This window comes from Mus caroli, chromosome 1, assembly GCF_900094665.2.
Source record: "Mus caroli chromosome 1, CAROLI_EIJ_v1.1, whole genome shotgun sequence".
NCBI classification, from domain to species: domain Eukaryota; kingdom Metazoa; phylum Chordata; class Mammalia; order Rodentia; family Muridae; genus Mus; species Mus caroli.
This window is the reverse complement of record NC_034570.1, coordinates 74,810,685-74,829,749: the sequence shown is the minus strand read 5'-3', so window position 1 is coordinate 74,829,749 and position 19,065 is coordinate 74,810,685.

The following is a 19,065-nucleotide window of genomic DNA, read 5'->3' as shown; positions in this document are numbered from 1 at the left end:
AATACAAGAGATGGAAGAGAGAATCTCAGGTGCAGAAGATTCCATAGAGAACATCCGCACAACAATCAAAGAAAATACAAAATGCAAAAGGATCCTAACTCAAAACATCCAGGAAATACAGAAGTCACTAATCTTATGGTTTCTTAACCAGCAGCTTTTTCTCTTCCATTTTTTGAGTTCTGATTTGAAATTGATTCTTATGGTGGCAGCAACAAGCCTGGTTGAGAGGGGAAAAAGAAATGGCAATACATACATTTCTTCAGATTACTTGCAAATAGAGATGATCAATGCAACCCAGTGGTGTTTGTTGACTGCAGCTTCTGAAGACCTTTCTTTAGATAAGACCAGAATCCGCCAGCAGTCTTTTACTCTCTTTTCCTTGGCTGAGAATATGAACTTGTTGCTAACCTTGGGACACCGAGTTACATTTACAAACCAACAGAGTCAAGGATCGCTTACTGGATGGTCCTGATTGGCCAACACATGTTTCTGGTTGGTCAATACCAGGTTTGAGAATTGTTGTTCTATCAAAAATGTAAAACCCTCATTGGAGTAGTTTTAGATTTGTTATGGTCTAATTTTCTTAGTGTTAAGTTAGGGAGTAGATATGAGACATTGCTCGAGAAGAATCTATCATCAAGTTCCTTGGTTGCAGAAGCACCATCCTAGAAGTATTGCAAAGCATAAAAGGCAACAAACATAAAGACTTCTTAATGTAATTTTGTGTGTCGTTGCCAATCATATTTATTTCATATAGTTCTGTATACCAAAAGTAGGTTATTTGACTGAAAGGGAGCATAAGACTTAAATTTTAAAAATGGTTAGTGGTTCTTTGAAATCATCTTGATTCACTTTTAGGTATATTCTTTTTATAATTGTATATGTGATATGCCAGGAATTTATATCTGAAATGTTTCGTCTCTCAGTCATAGTTCTACAGTCAGTAACTGTCCTGACTGAACATGTGTCAGTCATCTTACCCACATTTATGTGGCTGTGAATTAGTAATTTGAAATGAAAGAACTTTTTATTGAGGTTTAACAAGATGTACTGTTTGTATTAATGCCTGCTAAAGCTTAGTCACTATCTTGAGCATGCCCTCTGCTTTATTTCCAATTTGATAATTTTAAATTTTCCATGAATCTTTATCTGGTGTAATATTTCTCTAAAAGTTTCACAAAGGCAATGCCAGGTATAGAATATGTTTTCCTTCATCTTGTGGTCAAAAGCTTTTTAAGGTTTGCTTCTCTAGCATCCCCTATTAATAAGTACATCTTCTGGGCCAAGCTGCTATCTCAAATAAAGTGGAGTATCTTACTGAAAACTGTGATAAGGGGAAATGTCAGGGATTATGGGCAAAGACACCTGAAAAGTCCTAATGTCCCAGTGTGGCTTCCTTCTCATCCCTTGTTCTATGTGAATCTTAATTCATTCTTCTGAAAACATGAACATGTCTATTTGATATTTTATCCATGCTATTCTCTTGTAATGGAGTTTTAAATTTTCCATTGCCAGCCAATTCACCACTCAGGGAACTTTAACATCTGATTCTGGAGAGTACTACCAAGGCTTCTAAAGCCCCCTGCAGGGGTTGTTTCATAGATCCCCAAGCTGTGAAGCTACACAGGGCCTCCACAAGGTTTAGTTTAATGCTAATGTCGGTAACAGTTGAACAATGGGTTCTATATCTCCTGTCACACTTGGCCCTGAAAACTGTCTCCCTCCTGAGCTCAGTCCTGACTCCTCTTCAGCTGAAGGCCTAACCCCTTGTATGATAAGTGGAATTGTTGCCAACTTGTCTTCTTATGGTACTTTCCCAAAGGATGTCATTATTTATTTCAGGATATTATATTAGCAAACAGGTCCCTGGAGTTTTAGATTTTTTATATTCCATTTTATTGACATTATCTTTTGCAATAAAAAAATGAAGGTTATGCAGTTTCCTATTACTTAAAACTGTGTTCTAATAGGAAACAATCCTTTTATGCTATAAACAGACTCTCTTATTTTACATAAACCATATTTATCTTCTTACTCCTGTAGATCAGTCATAATTGACTGTAATTCTATGTAACATAAAGCAGCTAATGACTGCATCAAAGAAGATAAAAATAATGGGAGAATTTGTGAAATTTGTTTGAGCCCTTTTCCTTTTCAGGCTACATATTGAATAAACTGATATTGAATTTGGACTTTAAGTGAGAAAGTCTGTAGAGGTAAAAATAGCTGAAATGCTAAAAAGAAATATTATGTTATCACAGACAGAAGGCTAACATATGATTGTTACATATTGAGATAAATTGCAAGGTTCTATTTTCTCTCAATTGATTCCTGAGTAAGATAAATTTGTTCTTTAGAAAACACACAGCATAAATCAATGGCCCTAATATTGTTCATGTCCACAGTGGCTTTCACAGACCGATATTCTAAAGGATTCAAGGGGTTGATACAGTTTAGCTCCCATGGAAGACTTTTTTTTCCTTAATTGCTTCAGTGAATAGTGACTAATGGGGAGGTATGATGAATTTCTGTCAGCTTTTTGAATAGCTACATATTTTCACAGGTCTCTTCTATCAAGATGTATCCCATGCTAATATGTAAAAGAATTAAACTAATGCTTTGAAGATATGTGCTATAGATATATTTTGTGAAAGAATGTTTTTGTTAAATTCCAACAAAGCACTTTACTAGCTTTTTAAAATTATTATTATACTGTATAACTTTTTTCAGCCTCTACTTTTAAGTTCATTTTTATTTTGTTTTGTTTTTTAAATCATTTTTCTCTGCTTCCTGTGAACTCCACCATTTTGGTAAGTTATGAAAGTCGTGTAAGACTTAATGATTCCTGTCTCCCACAAGGGAGGCAAAGGGCAGATGTTTCCCATCCCAGAGACCACATCTCCCTTTGACTCCTACTTAGCAGCTTCATGTGTTTTCTTTTGTGTACAAAACACATTAAATATTCCACAGGACATCTTTACAAAGCAAATGTTGTATTATTTTATTCTCTGTGAACTTTAATTGATTTCTTTGCCTTAGTACAAAAAAGCATGTGTTAATCTTTCTAAGTCATGATTCCTTTTGAAAATCCGACTAGAACCATGACTTCTTTCTCACATACATACCCTGGTTACAATTTCAAGATGTCCATTGGTCACTGAGGATTCTACATGACCAAATATTACAAATGCCTGCTAAAGTCTATCATTTTTCAGTTTTATGGATTTTATACATATTGTTCCCAGCATTGTTCTTTTAAACAAACAAACAAAAACCAAAAACAAACAAAAAAGCCAACCTTTTAAGTCCATTCTGCCAATTCTTTAACCACACCTGTTTGTAAAAAGTATCATTTTGTGCCAAGTGTTGTTGTTGTAAGAACCCCCTTTCAGGGACCCCCACTCTAGTCTCAGGAGAGAGAGCGCACCCAAAGAAACACGAGAATCCTTCTTTCTGCAAACACATGAGGTAATTTGATGACAGAGCTCCAGGTCAAAACATATCTCATGCAGGAGGCAGAAGATTCGACCCCGAGGTTTGAAAGCTAGGGGGTTTTATGGGGTAAAGGGCTTAGGGGTGGGGAATTTAGCATAGCGACACATTATTGGCTTATTCAAACATCAGCACAAGAATACGTGCAGGTCAGGGTGTCAGAGTTCTGTGAGTTGTTGACTCAGTTCATATAGCCCTGTTATGTCTTCACATTCCTCTTTATCTTTATGGTCAAGCTGTTCCCAGGAATGTTTTAACTATGGGGCATGCCCAGGTTTGTTCTTCTTTGTTCTCAGCCCCAGGCAGCCTCTAGGCTCACAAAAAACCAGCAATTTCTGAGTACTTTATATGACTTACAGGTCTTGAAATTTCATCTTTCTTTCATTGTCATGTGCCTTTAATCCCAGCCCTCTGGAGGCAGAAGCTGTCAGATCTCTATAAATTCAAGGCTAGTCTGGTCTATATAGTGGGTGAATTCCAGGGCAATCATGAGTGCAAAGAAATTCATGTCGTGTGTGTGTGTGTGTGTGTGTGTGTGTGTGTGTGTGTGTGTATAATTTTCATTTTTAACCTTTGCTTCTGGTATTCATATCCAGAAACTTGTTTATTGACTTATTATAAGAAACATGAAACAAGCATGCATTCATGTAGCCAAAAAGGAATTAATGCTTCTCTTTTATGTATTGTAGAATCTTCAGAACCAAATCTGAAAAGAGTTTACCACTCATGATTTTATTAATATTAATTACTGAGGTTAGACATATTTTATATTCTAAGAACTAAATTTTTATTATCTTTCATTGCATTTAAAACTTCATTATCTTCTTTTTCATTTTTTTATTGTTGCCTAATTTTTAGCTGATAAAACAACCTAAGTTGACAAAGAGTAAATAATTTACTGAATATCATAAATAGCTAGAAAATTAACAGAGCTTGGCAACAAACCCAGGATTATCTGACTTTATAGCAATCAGGGTAATCAACGAATGTCCTTGCACATCTTAGTGTCTAATCTCTTATCTATCTTTCTTTCTTTCTTTCTTTCTTTCTTTCTTTCTTTCTTTCTTTCTTTCTTTCTTTCTTTCTAAGTTAATGGTCTTTTTATTGGAAAAAAAAAGACTAGCATTTACAACCTGGAATGGACATAAATTATCATTTCCTGAAAAGCAATGTTGATGGTGTGCTCAAGTCCACAGACACAGCCTACTCTGCTGGCTCTCTTACCTTTCTTAATAGGAAAAAAAGAGAAAGAAATAAAGAAAGGAAAATGAAACCTTTCCTGCATCCATTTACCAATTCAGGGATAATGGATCTTGTCAACTAATGCATGAAAGGAAGAGGAACCCCCCCCCCAAAACAAAACAAAAACAGTGACAACAAAAAGGTATACCTAAAAGTTACAATGATATGGGAGCCAGGAGTTATTTGCCTTTTTCCTCATGGCATGGTTGGCATATGAAATTTCACATGAATTTTATCTCAAGCAAAAAAAGGAAGAAGTATGCTGTGGTAAATTGTATTTGGGGATTTCTACTCCCATTAGGTCATTTAGTTCCCCGATAAAATAACTAAACCTTTCTATTTATAATAATCCCTAAAGCACTAGAGCTGGGCAGATATCAATCCTCTGTGCCACTTTGTCTACTTCCCTGTCAATAACCCTAAGATATCACTTGTCGTGTTCCACCTCTTCTGCTCTTACTCCAACAGGACGACCTTCATGGCCACTTCTTCCTTCTTCCTCCTCTTTCTTCTTTTTCTCCTCATGGTCCCTGACTCAGACCCCAAGCATGGTAACAGAAGCCCCACCTCTCTTCTGCCCAGCTATAGGCTGTAGGTATCCTTACTAATCAATCATGGATAACTTGTGGGAGGGACGCAAGGTTCATATAATAAAAGCTGTTATATGTGAGGATTTGTTCATCTTGGAGCAACCAGATATTGGAGTACAGAATTTAGCCTTTGAATAAAACAACATCAGACCAACCTACTATAGCAGTATAGCAAAAACTTTTAGGCTTCAGGGACTTACAGAAATATATCCATACAGTATGATTGGCAGTCCAACACAGTATACAAAGTACAGAAATCAGAATTAGAGGGAAAACATGTCAGACAGAGTTGTAGTCCTCGTATCAGAGACCTCTGAACCGAAATGTTTGCAGACATTTTAGTAGCTGTTAGTGATGCTGGATTTGACACAGACTGGGGACAAAGTAAGAATAGTGGGTGGCCAGGACAGAAGAGTTGTATTTGATTGAGACAAGTTATTTTTTATTATCTTTACTACATTTTACATAATGAGACATCAATGCTTGCCTTTTCCTTTTGGGTGGGAGGCTCTGTTAGTTGGAGAACCAATAAGAACCAAGACCTGAAATGCTCCAGAGGACTCTGGTTCCTCTCCATTTTATTACAGTTCACATGTCCTCCTGGCTCAGGTGTCCTCTGGTTTGTCCCCACCCTTTCTGCTTAGCTTGCGTTTTTTATTCTCCTTCTCTTCTATTTGTTTTTACACTTTCTGTTTACTCTTGGTTTTGTACCTGTAGGTTTGATGTTTCTGATCTGTATCTCCCCTCTCTCAGTGACCTAACACTCACTCATTGTACCCCTGAGGTCACTGCAGAGATCACTCCATCTTGTATCACGTGTTTCTATCACCACATTTCATCTACCTGGGATGCAGACATCTTAATGAATTACTGAATAGCCAAGGCTCTTGGTCCTTTCCTGGACTGTCATGAATTAGAAGAACACCAGAGCCATCTATGCACAGAAAGGAATGTTTGTACCTATGAACCACTGTGTTAGAATAAGACAAAACCTTTGTTATCCAAGAATGGAAACAGCTAACAAGTCCTACAACAACAGCATTGTGTCAATAATCAGGAGGATCTTGAATGGAGTGAGAATAAATTCTGCAAGATGGGGTACTCAGGTATGTGGGTAATAGTAAGGAAGAAATAAAGGAGTCAAAAAAATGACAGTATTATACACCATTATAGGTACAAATAGATGCTGCTCTTTTGTGACTGCTGTGATTTGTGCATGGTTTCTTGTTTGTAGATGATTGCGACTGGCTTAAGGTTATGACTTTGTTCCTTTAGCTTACATTGTCCCGCCTTTCCCCTCTTGTTTTACAGTTGAACATGCTGTTCTATTTATGATTTGACTAGGACCCTAACCAATGCCTCATGCATACTTTTCTCAATGGTTTAAAAACAAAAAATGTTTAAATGAGTGTGTTTACAGTAGAAGTTAGATAAAATGTCCAGTAAATTGTTCTTAAACTTTTCTTCAATTTGGATATGCATGATGTAAGGGCAGTTAACTGGTTTCTGTTACTTTCAGTTATGTGATTATATGCAAGCTGAGGTTGGAATTTTTCTCCTTTACTAAATCTATTTGAAGAATTCTGCTGAGGGTAATTAAACGTGGTACTTCCTTAGAATGTTTGTTATTATTCAATGTAATTCATCTCTGTAAAGTGCTAGAGTGAGCCTCCTTTGAAGGACTCCTCTTTGCTGTCAAGGTGGAATTCCCAACATTGTTTCTTTGACCCTGAGGTCATTCCCAACCCCCTTTCTTGAGCTGTGGGAAAGAAAGGTCAGAAGGCTGTGTGTCACTCATTTTAATGTATGCCAGCCCACCTAGTAGGTTGCAATATTTCCTCCGGGAAGTTTTCATTCATTTGACATCCTGAAGGGTTAAAAAAACAGAGCCAGAGTATTATAGAGTTGTTGCTGATGTTGCCAAGGAAACCAGAGAAGGAATGTTTGAGTATCTTGTTTCTCCCTAAATCCACAGGGGTGTAGCTTGTTTGGAGTTTTGATGTCCTCTTGATTCTTGGTGTAGTTTCTCCATGGGAAGGTTTCCGGCTGGGCCAGGACTCCATGGAAGCCAGCAGTGAGGATCACAGGCCCATAAAGCTCTGTCAGAACTGATTTTGCACCTTCCTCCAAAAAACAGGCTAAGGGAAATTTGGTTTTATTATAAAAATAAGAAAAAACAGAGACAAGAGGAGAGGAAGAGACTGGAAGGGAGGGAAAGGGGAGAGAAGGAAAGGGAGGAGAATAGAAAATAATTTCTAAAGTTTCCTCCCTAAATATTGGCTATAAATCATTTTTCTCCAGATATTAATAACAGCAGCCTCTCTTAGTGTTTTTTCCCACAATAAATAAATGGTTTTGAGTAGCAACATCATGGGGAGATTGAATATACGTGGAGATTGAATATACGTGGAGATTGAATATACGTGGAGATTGAATATACGTGGAGATTGAATATACGTGGGAAGAGAAACAGCGATGGTCTTTAGAGGTTCTAAAGGTGCAGGATGTTGGGATATGATGGGATGGACTTACTCGATAGAGATTTCTACTGCTTTCCATGGGTTATAAACTGAGTGATGTCATCTTCTTTAGAAGATATATATCCAAATAAGATAAATATAGAAAGAATTCTGAGCTGGTATCTCAAAGTAGTCGTTTGTTTACATTTGAATTAAGATATTTTGAGCAGTTGATACTATAAGATAATACTGATTCTTTTTTTTTTTAAAATGTTTATCAAAAGGATGAGCAGGCAAAGGACATAAGAATTTCTGTTCAGATTATTTAGAAAGGGAAAACATTCACTCATGAATTCTGCTTTTCTGTCCTTATCACATGCATACACACACACACACACACACACACACACACACACTCCCAGAGAGCTATTACATGCATTTAGCAGTTGTCTTCTGTGTCTCCCAAACACTTGAAATTACTTCATTTTACACAGACAGGTAAATGCTTTACTTTTATTTAGAAATAAATCATGACCAACCCAAAGATACAACACATATCTAGTGCTATTAATAACTTGCAGGAATAAGGATACAGTTACAATTTAGAATTAAGATGGCTGTTTTCTGAGAAGAATGCTTATTTTTCTATAATTGTTTTTATGCATTATTTTAGACTAACCTTACACCTCAGTTCCTCTTGGGAGAGAGAAGAAAGCAATCAAAAGTGGGGGAGGGGGGACGGAGGGACCTGGAAGAGAAAGCGGATGGGGGAGGGGAGGATAGTTGGGGGGAAGGGAATGTGATCTGGTATTGGGTGAGGGGAAAGGACTGAAGCCCTGAGGACCAGCAGAAAGAATGAAAACAGTCAATCTATGGAGGTAGGAGGCTGGGAGGATCTTCCAGAATGTACCAGAGACCTGGGAGGTGAGAGACTCTCAGGACTCAAAGGGTGTCAGGACTTAGTTGCAATGCCTGACAGTAGGCAGAGGGAACTTATAGAGCCCACCTCCAGCAGGAAGACAGGACATCAAGTGAGGGTTGGGGTTGCCATCCCACAGTCACAACTCTGACCCATAATTTTTCCTGTGTGAAAGAATTACAGGAATGGAACTGGAGAGGAGCTTGAAGAAAAGAAGGTCTAGCAACAGGCCCAAACAAGGATCCAGCTCAAGGGGAGGTCCGAAGCCCTGACACTATCACTGAGGCTATGGAGTGCTCACAAAAAGGGACCTAGCATGACTGCACTCTGGTAGACCCAACAAGCAGCTGAAAGAGTCAGATGCAGATATTTACACCCAACCAATGGACAGAAGCAGCTGACCCCTGTTGTTGAATCAGGGAAGGCTGAAAGAAGCTGAGGAGAAGGGTGATTCTGTAGGAGGATCAGCAGTCTTAATTAATCTAGATTCCTGAGATCTCTCAAACAATGGACCAACCCGGCAGCATGCACCAGCTGATATGAGGCCCCCAACACACATACAGAAGAGGACTTCCAGGTCTGTGTTCATTCAGAGATGATGCACCTAACCCTAAAGAGACTGGAGGTCCCAGGAGACCAGCAGAAAGAATGAAAAGGTTTAGAGGTCAGGTAGAGTCAGGGATGGTGACACCCATGTGGAGACAGGGACTGAGGAGATATTATGGGATGTGGAACAGTCAAAGGGTGGATGTGGGTGGGGAGCAAAATATGGAGAGTAAAAAAATTAAATAAATAAATAAATAAGCATTTAAAAAAGAATTTCTTGGTATATATTGTAGCTCCTTTAAATATACACATAAAGTATTGAATATAAATTATAAAATAATAATTTAAATCCTATTATTTTTAAGTAGAAAAATAATAGGTTGTTTCTAACCTGCCTTTATCCTCCAACAGGTGCCACTGAATGGTTGCAGCGTGTAAATGCTCCAGTTAAGGGGTCTTTAAATCACCATTTCCTCTATAATTGAACATTTAATGAACTCAGTGCCTTTTTATGTGCATGGTGAGAATGAGCTACCCACACTCCAGATTGTGGTTGCTTTACTGTGTAGCATGGAAACAAGCATAAATCAAGATGCGAAAGTGTGGCAAGAAAGCAATCAAGAAAGCTTTTGTAAAAGTTTCAAGTAGCGTTTTACTTTTTAAAGAAATGATGCAGTTAGAAATGAAGGCAATTGATCACCAACCAGAGGCCAACTATTGCATCCCATTTCTTAACCTGCCACTTTTATAAATTGCTGAGGTCTGACAAAGGAGTAGGACTGTGTCTTCTGGTTTGGGTTTCTTTTAAGACAGTCTGGGACCAGGCCTCGATGTAGGAAGTCCATTTGAGTCTCTGGAAGCAGAAAAAGAATATCAGACAAAGCAAGAATAGGAAAGAACCAGTATTACAATGCTGGTGACAGCACTACTGGAGCATAAAAAAACAACTTAATATCCAAAAGAAGCTTTGCAAGGATTGTTTGCCCCAAACAGGAAGCAAGGTAAGATCTGTCTGTCTCTTGGCCTGTCAGTTTCCCTTGGTTGAAGACAGATTGTTAACCTTAGGCAATCTTCTCTACTCCTCAAATCTTTAGGACTGCAGTGAGCCAATAGGCTCACACAGCTTTCAGGAGGTTCCCTAGAAGAACAGACAGAAGGTTCTGTGAGAATCTGTGAGCTCACGGACAAGTCTGGGCTGCCAGCCACTGTGTGGCATCTCAGTGTTGTCTAAGGGTTAGGCAAGTAGGAACACCGTAACTTCACTTGCAGTATTCCGCCAGGGTTTGGTGCCCAAGCTGTACTCTTCTGTGGAGTCATGATCCTTCTAATGGGAGCACCTGGTCTCAGGTGGTTGGTAAATAGAAAGCAGGGACATTCCCCACGATGCCAAGGGAACTCGAAGCTTTTCCAAGACTATGGCTTTCAATCACAGCGGAGGTCAAGAGTTGTTCTCCTGTGAGTTAGTGGCTGGGCTACATTTCTCAATTCCAAAATTCCCTAATATAGTTTCATCTCATCTCTCTTTGTTTTTGTAAAATGAAATAACCACTGAGTCATGAATGTGACTGTTGACTTCTCTCTCTCTCTCTCTCTTTCTTTCTTTCTTTTAAATGTTTAATAAATTTGATTTTACTAAATTCTCTTATTGAAGTTTTCATTTGTGTTCTGCTGGCATGTTGCCAAATCTACCCAATTTTATAATATGAAGCTTCTCCCTTAACAAGGTTTACAGGAGCCCAAATAGTTTTCCTGATTATCATCACTTTGCCGACTTGGCATAAATTTGACTAGTTAAGGATTAAGATGTTTCCAGATATTTTGTTGCAGGTCTAAAACAATTCAGAGAACCATATGAGTATGTGTGTGTGTGTGTGTGTGTGTGTGTGTGTGTGTGTGTGTATGGAAGGGCTGCTCATATATACATGACTCATATGTAGATGTCAAAGAACATCTTTGTCCAGTGTTTTTATGTTTTCTCTAGGGATTGACCTCTGTTTACCAGGCTTCCATAGTAAGCTCTTTTTAACCACTGAGCATCTTGTCAGCCCAAATTCCAACTTCTTAAGAATCACTAAAAATATAAGTTAGACTAAGTTATAATTTTATCTCTAAAGATAATGGAAAGTGTGTAAGGACCTACTGTTGGGACACAGCTTATAACTCAAGTGAGATCTTCCTAGGGCTCTATTTTGTCTTTAGATGAATGCTTGTTATAGTTTAAGTGGCTTTTCTCCTTTGACTTTTTGTTAACATTTAATTGCCAATGTAATAGAGGCTGTGGAGCCTTTGTGGAGTAATAGGGTCATTGCTTGGGAGTAATGCCTTTCTTGAGGAAGTAGGCTAACATTTAGAAAGGATTACTACAAAGTGACTCTCCCAGTACTTTGTCTCTTTTACAGGCTACCCTGTTCCTTTGGTTCCTTTGTCTTTAGTATAATGTCGTATGAGACCCTCACCCAATCTGCGGCTAGCCTTGGATTCCCAGCTTCCAGAACTATAAGTTACATAAAACCCTTTATCTGGTAAGTTATCTAGTCTCAGGTATTCTGGCACATTAACAGAAAACAGACTAAGATATTCTTCACAACTGCATACTTATGTGATACTTTTAATGAAGAATATACATTCCTCCATGAAATCAAATATATCAAACCTAAGAGCAATCATTTTGTATTTAGTTACATTATCAACTACGGTTGAGTAAAAGAGAAGTTTATATTCTTTAAGAGACAGCTAACAAATATTTCCATGATTTTGTGTTTCAAATTACCCTTGAAACTTAAGATAAAATTACCAAGTTTACAGCAAGTCTTTACATTTCTATTTCTTTATGCTCATTCCTGTGTGTGCATCTGTGTGTGTGTGTGTGTGTGTGTGTGTGTGTGTAGATAGGTACAATGGGGGAGATTAAAATTGAATCATTACTAAGAGTGATACTTTCCCTTTGAGCCTGCCTATTGCTCTGTCTTTTTTTTTTTTAAAGATTTACTTATTTATTATATGTAAGTACACTGTAGCTGTCTTCAGACACCCCAGAAGAGGGCGCCAGATCTCGTTACAGATGGTTGTTAGCCACCATGTGGTTGCTGGGATTTGAACTCTGACCTTTGGAAGAGCAGTCGGGTGCTCTTACCCACTGAGCCATCTCACCAGCCCCCTATTGCTCTGTCTTTACAGTATAATTTCTTTGGTCAACAGTTTCTGTCCATATCTTAGCAACAACTTCTTATGACCAGGAATTCAAGATCTCTTCCTGCAAATATATGTTATTCTTGGACATATTACTTAGAGTGATTTTGACTGACACACATTTCCATTTTATACAGATAGTCTTGATTGCTAAATGCCACTTTTACGTGTACCGAAGATCTCTGCACACTCACTTTTATTCAGTACACTTTAATGTGTAGATGAGATTTCAAATGTATTAACTTAAAAAGAAAATATCCTGTATTTATGAAATAAAAATGACCTTACAATTGACAACATGATTGCTAATAATTATCTACCTAGGTTTTTGCATAGACAGTCTGTTATTTCTAATGCAGCCTTTCAATTCTTCTCTCCTATGCTGCCTTCATACTGGGTGTAAATTTGAGGAGCTACACCATCATGTATGTTGGCCACAGTTTACAAAGTCAAATACTGAAGAGTGAAATGATTGAATTTCAAAGAACAGACATGACTATGAAGGAAATATTAATGTATTTCATTTCACACTGGCTTTTCCCTTCAGAGAGCTCTTACCTCGAGGCTCAAAAGCTGCAGTGTTAGTGTTCTTTGGGTATGATACAGACAGATTCCTCCTACTGCTTTGGAGAAAACGAATCACAAACCGTCTTTCTGGTGCACTGATGGTGCACTAATATTTCCAAACTTGTGTTCTGAGGAGTAAGGTTTGTTTGTAAGCTCCCAGGAACATGTTGTGCATTCCAAGGATGCTAGTCTTCTTCCGATGTAGCTCTCCATCTCTACTAAAGGCTCTTAATGAGGCTTTGGTATCCAAGCGGCCTCAGAGCAGTCAGTATCCCATTGCTGTGGAAAAAGGCCTGAGAAACCTAGCTTAAGAAAAAAGAAAGAAAGAAAGAAAGAAAGAAAGAAAGAAAGAAAGAAAGAAAGAAAGAAAGCCCTCTTTTGGTTTTTAAATTTTTCAGTGTGTGTTTGTTTTATCATGTTGCTTTGATCCTGTGGTGGCATGATGTATTGATAAATGATAGGAATTGAGGAAAAACTGGAGTTCTAATATTAATTTTACCTCAGTTTCATTTATATTTATGTAAAATATCTTGACTAAATGTAACACAGGGGAGAGAGGTGGTTTTGTTTTTTTTGTGATTTTTGTTTTTTGTTTTTTGTTTTTTTTCTCCCAATTTCAGGTTACAGTGTATCACTGGAAAATCAAGGTAGCAACAATTTGTGTCCATAGTCAAGAGCAGGAAGAAATGAATGCAGGCTTGCTGCTTGTTTGTCTTATTTACTTATTTCACTTGACTTATCTTGGATTATACTACCCATGATCCAATGCCCAGGCAATAGAAGGATGTGTTTTCCTATATCAATTGTTTACTCACAGTAAACAGAGTGTAGAAATCTCTCACTGAGCCTCTTTCCCAGATGACTAGAGGTTAAGTCAAGGTAACAATAACATCCTTAGTACATAATTTCTCTCTCCCCCCAGTGACTTAGGCTCTTTTCTCTTGGACCCACCTCCAAAAAGGTCCAGCACCTCCAAATAGAGACATAGATGAGCAACCATACCTTTTGCACATGTGACTTGGTGAGCCATTGAAGATCCAACATTATTAATTTGGGATCTTATGAATTATGAATATATCTAGTAGAATTATGAATGTATCTAGCAAATTATGAATGTATCTAGTTGGATACATGCCACTGTCTTGGGGACATCAAACCTCTTTTTGTTCAGAATGGGACTTTTCATAGACAATTGTAAGATTCATTCTTCCAAAGGTTTTAATTGACATCATAGCACTAACCTATACATCTGACAAAGGATGCTGGATGTAAGGGTTGAAGGAAAAATCATGTCATAGATGAGAATACTCATATTGAAGATAAGTTCATAGTTAAATCCATGTAAAAAATTACTTGCTGATATAACATGGCCAGAAACTCCCTCTCTCATTTACCAGAGGGTAAATCTGCAGAGTTTCTTATTGTGTACATCCAGCCTTGGTGAATCTCTATTTTAAGTTATATAATTATGTCTATTGCCTTGTGCATCATGCAACCAGCATCTTTCTTCACTTACAAAACATCGCACAACATCTTTTTTTTTCCTGCTGAAGGACAGAATATTTTGTCTAAGTCAATGGATTCAGATGAGATATTTGTAAGGTTATAATGTATATACCAAATGACTTTTTACTTTTCAATGTCACAGAAGAATGTTTCAGCCTTCTAGTATAGTTTGAGCTTCTAGTATCTAAAAGATGCATGCTCAGTTTTTGTGGACATAGATCCAGGATTATGATGAAGCCATAGGCCAGGGAGACTTAGTGATGGTACATCAGGCGCAATGTGCACATTCACTCAAAGAAGACTTCATCTCTGAAGCCATTGTCATATTGTTTCTTTAAACATAGAATTGTTTCTGAAAGTAATCATACTTCAGTAAGAGAGATTATAGTGCTGCCAGACAAGCACTTGTTGAAAATATCTTGAAAGAAACTCTGTCAGATATCCAAAGTATGTATCCTTTGAAATATTCTGAAACAAGTTGGGGTCTTTCCACGGAAACAGACGCCACCATGTCTGTGTTCTATTTTCATGCCCCACTGCTTTCTCCTTAACAAGAAATGAAATCAAAGGAAAAATGATTTAACTGAACATTTAGTTTCCATCTGTTTTCCTGGGCCTATCTCAAATATGCAGATGTTATTGACATGACAGGAACCCAGAGTCTTCATACCCACATAAAACTTTTATTGTCTCAAAATAGTACCTGATCTTTAAATTTGAAAACAATATGGTGGACAAACTGTAATACACAGGAAAACAAAATGAACTGTGCTTATAGCTCATGATCTTATCCAGTGAACAACCTTTAGAGTTGCTGCAATTAGAGTTCTAATTAAAATGTTATCAAATGCATTATGTTTTACAGATTGTATGAGACTAAGAAGTACAAAATGATAGTTATGGAATTTACCTGGTACTTTCTATGTAAAGCTATATGAAATTCATATTTTATATAGGTAAAATACAGTGCTTCTGTCTTTGTGTTTATTTATTCCTCCTTTCAAGTAATATCCACTGAATACCTGGGTACCTGGTATTTTTCTAAATGCAGAGGAAACAGTCAAACAAGTTCTATTTTTCAAGAAGTATGATATTTGAAAAATTTAGACAGAAAATTTAAAGCTGGGCAATCATTTATATGACTGTGGATAATGCTGTTGTAAAGTTCATGGTGGTGATATCTCATTAAAGACAAACAATGATACAGAAAACCTCTACAAAATCACAACCATTGAAGTGGTATTTGAACATTAAGAAGCTAATCAAGCAAAACCCTAATCAAGAACTTTCCAGAAGTAAAAGCTTAGAGGTGAGGAACTGCTGACTACATTTCACAAAAAGGAATAAGTTCATAGTTGTTGGAGTAGAAGATGTGTTGGCTTAGGATAAATAATACTGGCTCTTACAGGGCATGGTAAGAGATCTGAATATCATTCTATGTACCCTGGACCACTGTTTATACTTTCATAGCTGAGGACAAAGAGGTACCATGATAAGATTTGATTTTAAGTGTAATAAGGTTGGAAAGATGGTTCCATAATTAAGTTGCTACTTTTGCAGAATACTCAGCACTAGTTCAGTTCTTAGCACTAGAATGCCAATGTACAATCATCTGTAACTCCAGTTTGAGGGAGTCCAACATGATCTTATCACTTCCATGGATACCAGGTAAGTGTGTGATACATGGGTACACATGCAAGAAAGATACTCATACACATAAAATAAAAATAAATAGATCTTTAAAAGTATTGGCTCCAGCATATAAAGGGACTTACTAGGAGTGATAGCAGATTATAAAGCAATAAAGCAGAAGGCCTGGAGAATTCATGGTGATAAAGGAGAAGAATCTTAGTGGGGTGGGTGATAAGATAGGATATCCTATGGCCTAGTGTCTTGTGTGTTTGTGGACTGTGACATAACATGGAGAAGGTGATATTCCAATGGCTAGAAACATGTATAAAATCATGGAGTGCAATAAAAGCAAAGACCTAGAGAAGATATCTCATAACATATGTAGGGTGGTTAGAATATGCTTGGCCCAGAGAGTGACACTATTATGAGGTATTGCCTTGTTGGAGTAGGTGTGGCCTTGATGGAGGAAGTGTGTTCTCTGGGGGCGGGGTGGGGGGAGCCATTAGACCCTCCTCCTAACCACATGGGAGCCAATCTTCTCCTAGTAGCCTTCAGATGAAGATGTAGAACTCTCAGCTCCTGCATCATGCCTGCATGGACACCACCATGCTTCTGCCTTGATGATAATGGACTTAATCTCTAAACCTGTAAGCCAGTCCCCCCAATTAAATGTTGTTTGTATAAGAGTTGTCCTGGTCATGGTGTCTGTTCACAGCAGTAAAACTGTAACTAAGATAATATTTCAAAAACTTTTACATATGGGTATATTTTATTGTTTTTGTGTCTAGTGTGAGATCACAGCCTGTCTATGTTGAGTTGAAGTTTGTGTTAGCAACCGGTTAACATCAAACCGACTGAGCTGGATCACTCTGTAGGTAGAAAATAGTTTATTGTGGAAGAAACTGCCAGGTTGCCAAGAGAACTTATCAGTTTTATTAGGGCAGGAAGCACAAGGAGGTAGTGTGTAGGCAAGAAAGACTGATAAAGGCTGTTTGGGTTAACTAGGAAGTAGATATCCTTATAAGAGTTGGACTGATCACCTCAGTTGACTGTTGTCACAGAGAAGGGAAGTAGTAGCTTTTGTGACAAATAGAAACCTTCCTTGTGAGATTTCCAAGGAATTCTGAGGTTAGGTTTCTATGTACTCTAGAAGAATCCTTCTACTTAGTAAGAACTGAGCCTCAGTTAGGACCAGCTGTCATCTTAGGACATTTTTAGCTCATTTTGTGACATAACAATTTAGTTCTCTTTTTGCTGTTGACTTCAGGTCAGGGGAGAGAAGTGAGTAGATCTGTCCTTCTAATGCTCAGTGCTGATTATTGATTTAGAAGTCTAGCTTAGTCTAATTCATGGGTAGCTTAATCATTAAGGAATTTGGTGAGATGTGCAAGATTGTTGGTTGATATGGGTTCCAGCTGGGAGTAGATGTGGAAAGATAGCCTGGGGTGATAGTTGTAGAAGAAGAGGTCATCATCTTGAAAGAGAGTGGACAAAGGGATGTTGGTTATGGGAAGGAAAGTAGAAATGATGAAAATTAAGTACTCATTATGAAATCCTCAAAACAAATTTAAGATTTTTAAAAAACTCTTGATGAATACTTATTCCATATCACTTGGTTTTGTACTTTCAGGGAAGAAGACCATCTTGAAACAAATTAACAGATATCTTGGGTTCATTTCATGGAATCTTGGTCTCCAGTGTTGTGATGATGTAGGTGGGAAGAGCTCTAAGGGGCATGGTCTAGAGAGATGTAATTAAGACTGATACAAATTCCTGCTTGACTCTGAAACAGTAGCTTCTGGAATATTCTAGAGCTCAGATCATTCTCTTCTAAAGTAGACACAGTATAGTGTCTTCAATGGTCACACAAATGTTAGGTAGAAAAATAAAAGCACAGAGATCAAAAATGCATAGTTGAAACAAAATATTACAGTGTTTTAATATAAGCCACTAAGAAAGTCACCAATTAAGTCAAAGTTGGCAAATACTCAAGTCATGTAATGAATTAAAGACTTATTCCCAAGTTATTAAACAAAACAAACAAACAAAAAACTGGTGTTAGTCTAGAATAAGAAGCACCATAGGGAAAGAAGAATGGGTGGGAGTTTTTAAGTTAGCATTTCTCATTAAGAGTTATACAAGTAGTAAACACCCAATTTTGTAATAAACAAGCAAATTATAAAGATACTCAGTTTTGTTGGTCAGTACAGACTAGAAATCAAACTCCACATAAGTTAGCATTTTTTGCTGACAATAATGAGCACAATGAGACAACTGCAGATGTCTGTAAGGAATTGGAGCAATGAGGTCTTGCACATGCATTGTTAGCTAGAATGGAAAACAATATGACTACTTCAGAATAGAGCTTGTTTGTCCTTGAAAAGCCATGGGACACAATAAGCAATAACAATTCCATCTTTGGGTCTTATGAAAAATAAATAAACATTTCCATTCACACTATCAGTTGTGTATGAATTTTCAGAGAAGCACTGGTTGTGCTGTTTCACAGGGGAAAGATCTTGACAGTTTATCAGCTGCTGAATGAAAATGTGGTACACCCATGCATTAGAAAACCATTTGCCAATGAAAAAGAGCAAAATGGGTACATCTAAAATCAGTGCTCAGATTAAAAAGGTCAAACACACACATTCACTCACAAATTATATGGTTCTATTTATTTGAAATAAAGACATAGATAGTGTTTAGATTAGATCTGGATTAGTGTTTACTTTTGGCTTGGGGTAAGAAATATTATAATATTATAAACGATGAATGAACATCCCGATAATGGACAAAGAAACACCTTGTTGGTGGTGTGGTTCTTAGCAGAGGAGGCAAGCAGTCTTTTGTTCTAGCTTGGTGGCCAAAGCTCTTTCAGCCTAGTCCTCATAGAAATCAAATCAAATCTAGACAGCATAGCAGA